The sequence below is a fragment of the Lepidochelys olivacea genome (assembly GCF_965140295.1).
Source record: "Lepidochelys olivacea isolate rLepOli2 genome assembly, chromosome: 3".
Classification (NCBI taxonomy): Eukaryota; Metazoa; Chordata; order Testudines; family Cheloniidae; genus Lepidochelys; species Lepidochelys olivacea.
This window is the reverse complement of record NC_140413.1, coordinates 202,167,494-202,181,393: the sequence shown is the minus strand read 5'-3', so window position 1 is coordinate 202,181,393 and position 13,900 is coordinate 202,167,494.

Below are 13,900 nucleotides of genomic sequence, written 5' to 3'. Positions count from 1 at the left end.
GGATAGCCTGGAAAGGACACAGGGCCAGGAATGGATGATAAAGCTCCCAGAGGGCCAGATAGAGATGTTCAAGTCCCTCATTAGTCTGCAATCTGAGCATATCTGTGCTTGGCTCCCCCTCCAGCCACTACAGAACTCTAGTCTATGCCCACCCCAAACTCCCCCACCACATTCCTCACGTGTTCCCCGCCCCTCAGAGTACCCCATGCACTCCACACCTGGAGACCGGTTTTCCTACTAAAGCTGGAGTTACACCCAGCAGTGAGAGCCCTAACTGCGAGACTGTTCCTCATTTTCATGTCCCCTGTTTGACCAAAAGTTCGTGTTTTATCCCATTATTAAACTTGAGTCTCTTGAAATAAAATGAGTCTTTATCTGTGACATATACACATTGCTTAGTACCAACATTAAAACACAATGGCTATAGGTAGGAATATTTGCTCCTTGCAATTAACGCTCAGGAAGTAAGCACTATGGGGTAATTCATGGTGGCAAGTAAACATTGCCTGGCTGAATGCATCACATACAGTAACATTACTGTGAATCATTGTCAAAATGCTCCTTCAAAGCCTCCCGGATTCGAGTAGCCTTCAGCTGCACCCCTCTAATTGCCTTTGTATCTGGCCACTCAAAATCAGCAGCCAGCCGATCAGTCTCAATGGTCCACCCCTGATTTGCAAATATTATGGAGAGTACAGCTGGCCACAATGACAATAGGAATATTTTCCTCACGGAAGTCTAACCAGCCAAGACGACCACGTCAGCAATCTTATAATCAGCCAAAGGCACATTCAACGGCTAGGTTCCCCATGTAAGGCTTCATGAGCCAGGGGAGCAAGGAGTATGCAAGGTCTCCAAGGATCACTATGGGCATCTGCACATCCCCCAGTGGAATCTTCTGGTGTGGAAAGAAAGTTCCAGTGTGCAGCTTTTTATACAGTCCAGTGTTCCGAAAGATGCATGCATCATGCACCTTCCCTGATGACTTTGCTTTGATATCAGTGAAACTGCCCCAGTGATCCACCAGTGCCTGCAAGACCATGGAGAAGTAGCCCTTTCATTTGATGTATTCCGTCATAAGATTTTTGGAGGCCAAAATAGGGATGTGCATTCCATTTATCACCCGCCACAGCAAGGGAATCCCATCGCTGCAAAGCTATCAATTATCTCCTGGACATTACTGAGAGTCACAGTCCTTCGTAGCATGAGGCCATTAACGGCCCTACACTTTTGCATCACCGCAGCCCCCATGGTGGACTTTCCAACTCCAAACTGATTTGCAACTGACAGGTAGCAGTATGAAGTTGCCAACTTCCACACAGCGATCACCACTCACTTTTCCGCTGCAAGGGCAGCTTTCATTCTGGTGTCCTTGTGTCGCAGTGCTCGGGTGAGCTCCGCACACATTTCCAGGAAGGTGGCTTTGCACATCCAAAAGTTCTGCAGCCACTGCTCGTCATCCCATACCTGCATCGCAGTGCAATCCCACCACACAGTGCTTGTTTCCTGAGCCCAGTACCAATGGTCCACCATGGCAAGCTGTCCCATGAATGCCAGCAGAAATCTTGAATTACTTGTTTCCATGGCAGACATCACCAAGTAACTATTTTACAGCTCATGAAATACTGCAAGAGCAGCCGCACTGTGTTCAGAATGGTCAGCAGCTCAGGATCCATGCTGTGAGGCAGAGATGGCAGGCACACAGTTTACAAGGGCTGCTGAAAAACAGCATGAAACAAAGTAGGAAGCCCATGGAATGATGGGACAGAAAGAACTGCATCACGGGATGGCAAGCACATCCACATGATGCACTGCGATCCGTTCCCAGAACTCCCAGCGGCAGAGGATGGGAAATTGCACTGTGCAAGAGCAACAACTGTGGATGTGCTCTGCTGACACAAGGAGCATTGTGTGGACATGCTCCATCAATGTCATTAAAGTGACTTACGATCACTGACATAACTTAAGTCGACTTAACTCTGTAGTGTAGATATGGTCTAACTCTCCTTTCACCTGCAGAGGTGTTAACTGCCCTCTTCAACTTGAATGGTCTCTTAAAACATGCATAACTCTTATGTTCAACAATCTGTTCCACCTTGTATTTAGCTTTGACACTCTGAGTACCTTTCCCAGACCTAAAGAAGAGCGCTGCGTAAGCTCAAAAGTGTGGCTTTCACTCTCAAAAATTGGTCCAATAAAATATTACCTCACCTACCTTGTCTGTCTAATGTCCTGGGACTATCACAGCTACAACTACACTGCAAACATGTGAACTGATGTCAGATCCTTGAAGACTTTAATGAAGCCAAATTCCAGAGAGCCGCAGTACAGATCCAACATGGAGTCTAGTTGCAACTATGTATTTTACCTAGATGGCTTTCCATTGTCAATGTGGTCTCTGTACACACTGGTACTTGTATCTAGACTGCTGAAAGACTGATAAAAGGAAAAACATTTTCACACAGTGCACAAATAGCCTTTGGAACTCACTACCACAAAATATCCTGGAGGCCAAGTCCAAAAAAGATTGGGTGAATATGCAGAGTTACAATGACAGGGATTAAAAGCAGCAACACCCCCCAAAATAATTTAAAACAGTTTAATTCTCAGGCAATAAGCCCTCCTACAACTGATGGAGATAGGAAGAAACTTTCCTCATAAACCCACTGACAACTTTTCCTGTGCTCTCCTCTGAAGCATTGTTGGAAACAGGATAACAACAATTTGTATTTATATAGTGTCTTAAATATTCAAAGGACCTTGTAATCCCCAAATTACTATTTCCATGTAACTGGTAGGGAAACTGAGGCAGAAAGATTAAAGGTAAGATTTTCGGAATAGTCTATGGGACTTGAGAAGCCTGACCCCCATTTTCAAAACTGACTTAGGGCCAGATTCACAAGGGGAAAGCAAAGCTCAGCATTGCAGTGCCTAACTTTTAGGCACGCAGTGGAACTCACAAACCCAGATCTAGGTGCCCAGGCTCCCTATACAATACATGAGGTGAGTTAGACACCTTAGAATGGGATCCACAAAAGTCAGAGTGGAGAGCCACCTGAGCTAGCCCATAGCCAATACCAAGGAGATGGGTGTGTCCTAAGCCACGTCTCTCAAAGAGAGTTAAGTGCCTGGAGCGGACGGGAGGTGCTCAGCTCTGCTCGGGATTCACAGCCAGCAATGCTCTCCTGGAGTCAGGTACATAAGCCATTTCTTGCAAGAAAGGCAGTGGTAAACCCAACTCTACCAAGAGCTGGGGAGCAAGGATGGCCTCCCCTTTAACCTTTAAGCCACTGGTTAGGGTACTCACTGAGGATGTGGGAGACCCCTGTTCAATTCCTCCCTGTGCCTGATGAGGGGATAGGATTTGAACAGGGGGGGGTCTCCCACTGTACAGATGAGTGCCCCAACCACTGGGCTATGGGCTCTTCTGATGTGGGTTTCTCCCGTCCTGTCAAAGCTGTTCCACTTTGTGTAAATAATTAAATATGCAGTGGGCCAGAGAGCATGTGAGAATGACTCCGTAGTCCACTGCTTAGGGCAGCCACCTAGGAGGTTAAGAGACCGATATTCAAATACTTCTCCTCATCAGGCAGCTGGGAGAAACAAACTGGGGTCTCCCACATTTTGGGTGAGTATCCACATTGGGCTAAAGGTCCTCCTGCTTCCTTCACATTTTGTATAGTCAGGCAACCTCTTAGCACACCTACTGGATCAAGCCTTGTAGGCAAGATAAGTAGGGCAATGCCTATTTTGAGAATCCTGCTGAGGCTTAGGCAACAGATTGGTGTCTGAGCACCTGCCTGAGGCACCAGTGCACATGCCCAGCAGCAGAAACTTAGATGCCTCGGGGACTTTTGCAGCAAACAAATTAGGTGCTTAAGGAATTTAGGTGCCTCCAGAGTTAGGTGGCAGCTGAGCAGTGGTTTTGTGAATGCCAGTGACACCTACATCCATTTGTGAACCTGGCCCAATGCGTCTAAGGCCCTTTCTACGTAACCTAGAGGGACATGTTCAAAATCACAGAAGGGATTTTTCCCCAGATCACGTCTGTGGCAGAGCCTGGATTGGAATTTGAGACTTTTTGACTCCCAACCTTGTGTTCAGTCCTTCAGGCTACATTTTCTAACTGGATGGATTCGATGCAAACAGTTTTAAACCCATACTTAGTATTTATAGACTAATTAAAGGATGGTGAGCAAGGGTGATAAAAAGAGGGAGTCAGTCAGTCAACAATGATGTATAGCTCCATAAAAGAAGTCAGCTTTGAAGGATGACAGCACCCCCAAAAATATTAACTTCCCACAATAAGACATGGTTAATTCTAGGTGTGCTTAAGTCATCTATTTCTTTGATAATCTGTTCCATGTTAAATGTAAATTTGAACATAAGATAATATATATTACATATATAATTCACATTTTAGGCTTAAACTGGCATTTTTACTGCCAGAAAATGGTCAATACCTTCTACAACTACCAGAATAACCTATGAAAGGACCTTCTGTTCCTCAACAGCCAAATGATAAAGCAAGTTCACTTTTTCATAATATTATGCCCTGGGCTCTGAGGAGATAAATAACCTTAGTAAAACTCAAAAAAGGGAACAGAGAAAATTTGAGCCAGCTAGGGGCCTAACTACAGTATGATCTCACAATGGAGTAAACCTGGAGTAGCTCCGTTGAAATTAATGGACTTCCCCCACTGCAAATCCAGTATAAATTAAATCAAAATCTGGCCCCAACTCTCTAAAAGCACCTTAGAAATGACACCACCAGACATTAGAGAAAATTTCTCCCCAGGGATGACATGTGGCACGTGCAATTTCAGGCTCATTGCATTTCTTTTGGAAAAGTATGTGAAAATTAGGCTCCAATGAGAACTTAGCTTCAACCTTAACATGGGAGAGATAACAAGTCCCTCGGGCATATGAAAAAGCAGGAATCATAATACTAAAGAGCTTAGTTAGAAAGCTCTTGGGAGCAAAAATGCAACCAAAGAATTTATATACATTGAAAACTGTTCAAGGTTTGCATGGAGAAGGAGTAAGAATGGGTCCCTGGAGTCGTAACTGAGAGAATAAGCAAAAGCAAGAGCTAGTACATGCAAACAAAACCTGAGGCAGTTTCAATAGCAATTTAATCTGTATAGAGACTGCAGGGACTGGACCTTAACACTAGGACCTGGCAAGTTCCTTGGATAATCAGGGCAGGCAAGGAGGGCTATAGAGGAAAGGGATGTCTTGAGAGGATGCTTTTCTATATGGAAAAACCCTTTTATACTCTGTGCCTTATATGCTATGGGGATTCAAGGGTTATTAGGTCTCACTAAAGCTGTTGGTATGACCACAGATAACCTCAGCTCCCTGATATGAAGTCAGCCTGTGATGAGCCAATGACATTACAATAGTGGCTGATTGTGCCAAGACCATTGGGATGGAAACATTCTGTCCCACAGAGCCCCGTTGCTATGAAAGAGTTGGAGGCTGACTGGGACTGTGCTGTTGAAAGTGAAGGAATGAGGAGGCAAGGAATGAGAGGACTCCACTAACTATGACAATGTGCCGTTTACTGGGGAAAGTCCTGGGGTCTCCAAGGGAAGATCAGGAAGATGGAGGGCCCAAATCAGGACTTGCAGTGACGGCACAAGCTGGGATAGACTGAGAAATAGTCACCCTTCCAAGACCCAGACTTGCTCATTTGAATCCCCGGAGAGTTTATGTCTGCAATTGGAAATAAGATGGAGAAGCCCTCCAATGGGTCTCATTAACACAGCCAGTCTCTGCACAATAAGCCAGTGCAGGATGTTTCTCTGAAGCGTATTATCCAAGACTTAGTTCTACTTTGGATTTAAATGCTCCAGACAATGGGGCTGCCAACTCTTCCCAGGCCCATTTCTCCCACCCCTGGATGGCCATTGCTGAGGCATTCCCCTACGCAAACTCCCTGCAGGGCAGTGCTGGGCTTCTTCACACACACCAAGTGTTCCTTGTCTCTTGTTTTTCATGTCATTCCCAGGGACCACATCCAAGGCCCATTGAAGTGAATGGAAATACTCCTCAGTACAGCTGAATTCCAGGCAGCCATGGGCACTGTTTCACAGCTTGCCTCTTATTCTCCCATTTCCAGTCAGTTCCTCGGCACTGCTCAGAAGCAGTTCTAAGACGGCGCCTGCACGGGCTGTGTTCTCTCTTTCTGGGCATTGATTTTTAAGACAAGAGTACCAATGGCTCCCTGCGCTGATGAGCCACTGAGCCACAGGACGACGAGCAAAGAGCCACAATCAAATTGGCAGGAGTAGCTGAGTGCTACTCTGGTAGGCATTTGGCTGGCAAGAGCTCAGCACCAACAGGTAAGTGGACATTAACTTGAAATGTAACTGAGAACGTAATTTTCTCCCACAGATAAATGGATAATGACTGAAATCGTGCTGACAGTGCAATCAGCTCCCACCAGTAAGTGGACAATGACTCACTCTCTTACAGACAAGCTGCCAGGGAGCCCAGCTCTCTCGGGCAAGTGGACGATGATCCCCACTGTTACAGACAAGTGGCCAAGGAACCAAGCTAAAACGAGCCAGTTGCTGGCAAGCTCCTTGCCTCAAGCCACTGGCCAGTCATGTTTACACCAACCAAGATTTCTCTTCAGTAAGATATCATGGGTCCAAGACAGGGGCTGGGCCCATGTAAACAGACTGGCAGTCACCTGAACCCCAGCTGGAGATAATCCTCAAAGGGGGAGAAAGGTATAAGAAGAGAGAACACCTCTCTCCTCCACGTCTCTCTGCTCATGGCAGCAATAACGCCTGAAGAAACATTGAACTGGGGGAAGGTTCCTGGCCTGGAGGCTTCCAGCCAGTAAAGACTGCAAAGAGCAAGTGGTGAGAAAAAGCTTTCATTTGAATTCATTTAGCTTGCTAAATTTGGTATTCGTTTGCATTTTATCTTTTTATTTTCTTTGTGACCAATTCTGACTTTTTTCTTCATTACTTGTAATCTCTTAAAATCTATCTTTCTGTTGTTAATAAACTTGTTTTACTGTTTTATCTAAACTAGTGTGTTTGGATTGAAGTGTTTGGGGAAACTCCTCTTGGGATAACAAGGTTTCTGCATATCATTTTCCACTGATGAAATGACAAACTTTATATGAGCTTGCATTGTCCAGTAGAGATCTGGGTAGTACTAGACACACATTTTATGGGGAAGGTCTGGGACTGGAAGTGTGGTGGTTATGTCGCCCTCAATGTAATTTATGAGTGGCTGGCCAGAGCATTCAAGGAATTCAGCTGGGAATGACTTTGCCTGCCAGAGACTGTGTATGAACTGGTCAGGAGTGGTGGTTCTCACAGCAAAGCAGTGTAAAAGGCACCCCACATTGGAGAATTGAGGGACACAGCTGTTCAACAGTCCACATTGTACCCTGGGGCATGTCACAAATGGCAATACTGGGTCAAACCAAAGGTCCATCAAGCCCAGTAGCCTGTATTCCGACAGTGGCCAGTGCCAGATACTTCAGAGGCAATGAACACAGCAATTTTGAGGGATCCATCCCCTGTCATCAAGTCCCAGCATCTGGCAGTCACATGTTCTGGGACACCCAGAACATGGTGTTGCATCCTCGAGCATCCTGGCTAATAGCCATTTATGGTGAATTCTCCATGAATTTATCTAATTCTTTTTTTTAACCCATTTATACTTTTGGCCTTCACAACATCCACTGGCAATGAGTTCCACAGTTTGACTATGCAATGTGTGAAAAAGTACCTGTTTTAAACCTGCTGCCTATTAACTTTAGTTTTGGTTTTATACACTGCTATCATATCCCCCGCTCCCCCTCAGTCATCTCTCTTCTAAAATGAACAGTCCCAGTCTTTTTAATCTCTACTGATATGGAAGCTGTTCCATACCCCTAGTCATTTTTGTTGCCTTTCTGTGTACTTTTTCCAATTCTAATATACCTTTTTTGAAATGTGGAACTGCACGCAATCATCAAGATGTGAGCGTATCATGGATTTATATATTTCCTATCTTATTATCAATCCCTTTCCTAATAGTTTCAAACATTGTTCGCTTTTTTAACTGATGCTGCACACTGAGTGGATGTTTTCAGAGAACTGTCCACAATGACTCCAAGATCCCACTCTTCAGTGGTAACAGCTAATTTAGACCCCATCTTTTTGCACATATAGTTGGCATTCTATTTTCCAATGTGCATTAGTTTGCATTTGTCAACATTGAATTTAATCTGCCATTCTGTTGCCCAGTCACCCAGTTTTGTGAGATCCCTTTATAACACTTGGCAGTCAGCTTTGGACTTAACTATTTTGAGTAATTTTATATCATCTGCAAACTTTGCCACCTCGCTGCTTAACCCCTTTTCCAGCTCATTTATGAATTTGTTGAACAGCACTGGTCCCAGTACAGATCCTACTCTTTACCTCTCTCCACTGTGAAAACTGACCCTTTATTCCCACCCTTTGTTTCCTAACTTTTAACCAGTTACTGATCCATGAGAGGGGTTCCCTCTCCTCCCATGACTGTTGACTTTGCTTAAGAGCATTTGGGTCTTCTTCAATAAAACGTTTAATCCTCATTACAACAAATAAATCCTTTTTCCTAACTACCAGTTCTTCCCTCCCCAAAACCAATTCAGACCTTACACAGATAGGTTTGCATTTTCTCCCATTGTTACAGACAGGCTGTGAGTGAGCTCAACTTACATGGGTAAGCAGACAATGACTTCAACTATCATGCACAAGCTTTCCGTGAGCTCAGCTCCTACAGACAACTACAGGTTGAGTTGCCATGATGCTGAGAGTCCAATCAGCTCCATCAGGTAAGTGGACAATGATTCCAGCTTTTAAAGACAGGGTGGCAGCAAGCTCAGCTCCCACAGATAAGTGGACATTGATTTGAAATGTTACTGACAATGTAATCCTGTCCCACAGGTAAATGCACAACGACTGAATCACCTTGACGGTGCAATCAATGGACAAGATACTCACTTTTTTAGACAGGCTGCCAGGGAACTCAGCTACCATGGCAAATGGACAATGATCCCCGCAGTTATGGATAAATGCTGAAGTCAGCCAGATGCTGGCAAGCCTCCTGCCTCAAGCCAGCAGCCAGTGATGTTTACATTGATCAAGATTTCTGTTCAGTAAAATGCTGTAAGCCCACAACAGGAACTGGGCCAGCCTGGCAGGCACTGGACAGAGCCTGTCTTTGTCTCTACGAGCCATGGAACGATCAACAACCGACTATAGAGGAAGCCACACTCAAGCTGGCAGGGGTGGTTCCAGCAAGCCCATTTCCAACAGGCAGGGGGCCCTGATAGGCAGGGGAACAAGTTCTGCCTCGATAAATCATTTAATCCTCCCCCCCCCAAATAAATAGTTTGCCCTACAAATCAATTCTTCACTTAAATGAATTAATGCTGCTCCCTCCCCAAACCAACTGTCATCTCACGCAGCTAAATTGACATTTCCCCCCCCCCATTGTTACAGATAGACTACCAGGGAGATCAGCTCCCAGAGCAAGTGGATCTGCATTCTGCTCTCCTATTTTAACGGACAAGCTGCCAGTGATCTCCACTCCTGAGGGCCACCAGGCAATGATCCCCACTGTTACGTATAAGTGGGCAAGGAATCCTGCCAAAACTGGTCGTTTGCTGATGAGTCCCCTCCCTCAAGTCACCAGCCAATGACTTTACACCAAAACCAAGATAGTTCTTTGGCAAGCTGCTGTCCCACAACAGCAGCTGGGCAGGCACATGAGGGCACCTGACTTTGTCTCTATGGCCATGGAACAATTGGTGATGGACTATGCACCTAGCTCAAAATGGCAGGGATGGTCAAGCATGGCTCTGCTGGGTAGGGTTCTAACAAGCAGGGAATGGGTTCTGTCCAGGTACATGGCTTAATCCTCCTCCTCCTCCTCCTCCCAATAAATCATTTGCTGTAAAAAGCAGTTCTTCCCCTAAGTCAATTAATTATACCCCCCTGCTCAAAACAACTCACACCTCATGCAGCTAAGTGGACAATGACTTCAACTGTTACAAACAGGTGGACAGGGAGCTCAGCTCCCACAGGTAGGTCGTATGTTGACTTGCAATATTACTGATCTTGTAATCGTCTCCCACAGGTAAAAGGAAAATGAACATATGCTGACAGTGCAATCAGCTCCTACAGGTAAATGACCATTGACTCCCAGTGTTAGTCAGGCTGCCAATGAATTCCACTTCCACAGGTTAATGAACAATGATCCTACTGTCACAGACAGGTTTCTAACGAGTCTGCTTCACTATCAGGGGTGCTCAAACTAGGGGCACTGGGGTGTGATAGCACCTCTGGGCTTGAAGTAGTAACAACAAACAAATACATGGTTTCTGTTTTCAGCGCTTCCGCTATACAAATTGTTCTAATGCACCTGTTCACCAGGCCTCAAGCCAGTGACAGCTACACCAATCAAAGGTGTCATCCCTTTCAAATCAGTTTCCTGAGGCTCAAGGCAGAGATCATTAGTGACCTAGGATGATCTATTTCAGAGTAGCAGCCGTGTTAGTCTGTATCCACAAAAAGAAAAGGAGTACTTGTGGCACCTCAGAGAATAACAAAATTTATTTATAAATTTGTTAGTCTCTAAGGTGCCACAAGTACTCCTTTTCTTCTTAGGATGATCTAGTGGCTAGAGCCCAGGCTCAAAGAATTTCAAGGATAAGATTCAGAAGGGCAGCAGGTGTGTCTGGTACAGTTCAGGAGTGGGAGAAATAGAATCAGGGAGCAGAGACCCGTTTCGAAGGAATAGTGGATCTTGTTGGGAGTGGGGAGGTGCTGTGCCCATCAGGGAGTAAGGGGAAGAACTGAAAAGGTGGAGTCAGTCTAGTATGTTTTGGAAGAGGAGTCGAGAAGGGACAAGAAGTCGGGGGGGAGAGGGGGATTGGAGAAAATGGGGAGTGGAGCTAGTAGTGAGGGTCCTGTGCAAGGAGGCCATAGGCAGGTCAGATTCACATTGACTGATGTGTTTTTCCTTTTTATGTTTTTCTTCAGTAAAGTGCCATGGACTCTCAACAGCAGCTGGCCACCCAGCAGGCACAAGAGAAAGCCAGAAGAGAGGGATCTATAAAACTAATGCCATCTCCTGGAGGAGGAGAGAGAGATAGATGGTGTCTTTTTGGGACTAGGCAAGGCTGTCCAGACAGAGGAAGAGAGAGCAATGTCTGCCCTGCACCAAAGTCTACCCCTGGAGAAAATTCATGTAGTAGTTGGACAGTGTCCTCATGCCAGAAACCTTTGGGGAACTACAAGAGAACTAACATCCAAACCAAACTGTTACAATGGTGCTCAGCAACTTTTGAGAACTTCCAACTGAAACTCTGTCTCTGTGGTCACTGCACCACCAATTCCCAGCTCCTCATGCCAACAACAACAAAAATTGCAATACTTTGAATATTAAAGCTACTTTGTAAAACAGTTTTCTCTTCAACTACATCTGTTCTTGTTCAACCTGAACTCTTCCCTTTTGCAGGTAGGTGTTAATTTTTGATCTCGGTATCTCAGATACACATGTACCTAAGGTGGCAGAGGTGTGATGTTAAACAGTGTTGTTTAAACTAAAAATCTCGTGCTACATAAGGGAACAAATAAAACATGATTAACTTTTCTATACAAATGTTTTAACACAGTGTGTCTGTTTCATCCAGGATTTGTACTACCCCCTACCCCATGGTATATGAGAGTCTAGCATTGTATAAATCATGTACCCACATACCTGAGCTCTTGCTCTTTTCCCTCTTTTGGGGAGCTGATAAGATTTCTGAGAATCCCATTTCTCTCGTTCTCTTAATTCCTATCCTTCTCTCCCTCTGGGAGCTCTGGCCCAGCCCAGCTCAGCCTGCGAGGAACTGAACTCTCCTTTCTGCAATATGGCTTTTGCTCACCGTGTGGACTGCTTACTTGCCTGACCTCCTTCTTTGTGTAGGTGGCTCCTACTCTGCCCCTCACTCCCTGTTCCTCTGAGCCTGCCCCCCCCCGTTCCACTGAGCCTGCCCCTCACCCCTTCCTGCCTCCCCTGTTCCTCTGGGGCTGCCCCCTCTTCCTGCCCCCCCCGTTCCTCTGGAGCTGCCCCTCCCCCCTTCCATTGGGCCTGCCCTTCACCCCTTCCTGCCCCCCAGTTCCTCTGGAGCTGCCCCTCCCCCCTTCCATTGGGCCTGCCCTTCACCCCTTCCTGCCCCCCAGTTCCTCTGGAGCTGCCCCTCCCCCCCTTCCATTGGGCCTGCCCCTCACCCCTTCCTGCCCCCCCCGTTCCTCTGGAGCTGCCCCTCCCCCCCTTCCATTGGGCCTGCCCCTCACCCCTTCCTGCCCCCCCGTTCCTCTGGAGCTGCCCCTCCCCCCCTTCCATTGGGCCTGCCCCTCACCCCTTCCTGCCCCCCAGTTCCTCTGTAGCTGACCCTCCCCCCCTTCCATTGGGCCTGCCCCTCACCCCTTCCTGCCCCCCCGTTCCTCTGTAGCTGACCCTCCCCCCCTTCCATTGGGCCTGCCCCTCACCCCTTCCTGCCCCCCCCGTTCCTCTGGGATTGCCCCCCCCGTTCCTCTGGGGCTGCCCCCCCCCGTTCCTCTGCGGCTGCCCCAGGGTTGCCCCTTCTTGCCCCCCGTGGGCCTATGTTGCACTGGGCCTACCTCTCCCCCTTTCTTGCCCCCCTGTTGCTCTGGAGCTACCCCGGGGTTGCCCCTTCTTGCCCCCAATTCTTGCCCCCTGTGGCCCGGGCGGGGCTGCCCCGCCCCGCAGAAGGCTCCGGGGCCGAGCCAGGGCCGCAGCCCAGGCCGGAGCCGATGGCGCACGCGCCGCCCCGCGGCTGAGGACACGCGCCAGCCCCTCGCGTGCCCGGCAGAGCGTCCGGCTCGTGCCCCGGCCCCGCGCCCCCTGCAGCCGCGGCTCTTGCGTGGCGAGTCCTTTCCATGCAACTCACCCCAGCGCCCGCCCCAAGGGGGGTGGGGGGGACCCACCAGCCTTAAATAACCCTCCCGCCGCTGCCTGTGCACGAAACGGCCTGGGCCGCGAGCCCAGAAATTATTTCGGGCTCGTTGCGCTGAATCCCTGACACGGGCCCTGTGCCCGCGATTACTCGATGTGTCAACTCCCTCGCAACCCTCTGTGCCCACGCTTTGCAATTCCCACCCCCCTCGCAGCCACACCCCTGGCCTTGAAGTCTCCTCTCCCCTTCAGTCTGTGCCCCGGCCCCAGCCTCCGGCGCTCGTGGGCAGTTCCACTCTCGGCTCACGCGGCCCCCGCGGGCGTCGCTCAGCTCCCAAATGTGTTAATGGTGGCCTGCCTGTATTTTTAAACTGACCGCGGGCAGGACAGTCCCTGCATGAGCATTACCATCGCTCCAGAGGGATTGCAGCAAGCACGGCGGACGTTTCTGCGTGGGTTATTACCCTACTGCGGGCAAACGCGGGAGTTAAGGGCGGCGGTTTAGACCTCCGCCCCGGGGATGCGTTTACACCGGCGTGGAAGTACCTCGAATTGAGGTTAAAGTAAGCTAGACCGATGTGAGCGCCTGAAACCAGTAAAACTGCATCTACGCTCGGGGTTTGGACGAACTGAACTCTATTGCCAACTGATACAACTAAAGCGGTGTGAAATGTGTGTGGAGAGAAGCCCCGAGTGAAACTAATACCTTGTGTGCTCTAATTTTGTGTATTTTTATCTTCTGGGCCTGAGTCTCCCTTGCCTTGCATTTTAAGTAACCATCTACACGGTGCTGAATTTGTAATGAAGGAGCTGCCAGGGCTCAAACTTTCATAAGCGACAGGGCAAACCCCGAGGTCTATTACCTACCAAGCCTAGAGGTGCAGCGGGCCAGCCCCGGCCCCAAATAAGAACTACATTTACACCTAGGCAGGGA